We start from the raw sequence: 725 nt of genomic DNA, 5'->3' as shown, positions 1-725 counted from the left end.
ACATTGATGTCCTAAGACACGAAACGATCGGTCTGTGCAAGAAACTGAACAGTATTTATATTGTTTTTTACCTCTGATTCACCTCAATGTCCAAACTGTCTTGAGCGCGTTCTCAACAGCCGGTGCGTGACGTGTCTTCTTATTCTTCTTGCTTTACGGCAGATCGCAGACTTATAAGTGCATTACCGCCACCCATCTCTCAAATGGACCATTGACACTCCTAATTGAGATTGTAGATAGAGTTTCAGTGGTCCATTTGAGAGATAGGTGGCAGTAATGCACTTATTTATGTCTGCGATCCGCCGTAAAGCAAGAAGAAGAAGACGCGTCACGCTCAGGACACACTCAGGACAGTTCGGACACTGCAGTGCATCAGAGGTAATAAACGATATAAATACTCTTCAGTTTCTTGCACAGACCGATCGTTTCGTGTCTTTACACATCAATGTATCGTCACGAGCAGCAGGGTTTAATTTGGTTTTGTTTGAGTATGTTTTTTTGACTCTCAAAGCCGTGATTCCCATTCACTTCCATTATATGACTGACAGACTGCAACAGTTTGAGTTAAAAATCTTCGTTTGTGTTCTACTGAAGAAACCAAGTCACCTACATCTTGGATCCCCTGGGGGTAAGCAGATAAACATCACATTTCCATTTTTGGGTGAACTATCCCTTTAAGTTTATTAGTTTATGTTTACTGTTTAATCCAAATGGATGTACATTTT

Source organism: Sinocyclocheilus grahami, unplaced genomic scaffold (genome assembly GCF_001515645.1).
Source record: "Sinocyclocheilus grahami isolate Dianchi unplaced genomic scaffold, SAMN03320097.WGS_v1.1 scaffold494.1, whole genome shotgun sequence".
Classification (NCBI taxonomy): domain Eukaryota; kingdom Metazoa; phylum Chordata; class Actinopteri; order Cypriniformes; family Cyprinidae; genus Sinocyclocheilus; species Sinocyclocheilus grahami.
This window is presented reverse-complemented; position numbering follows the sequence as displayed.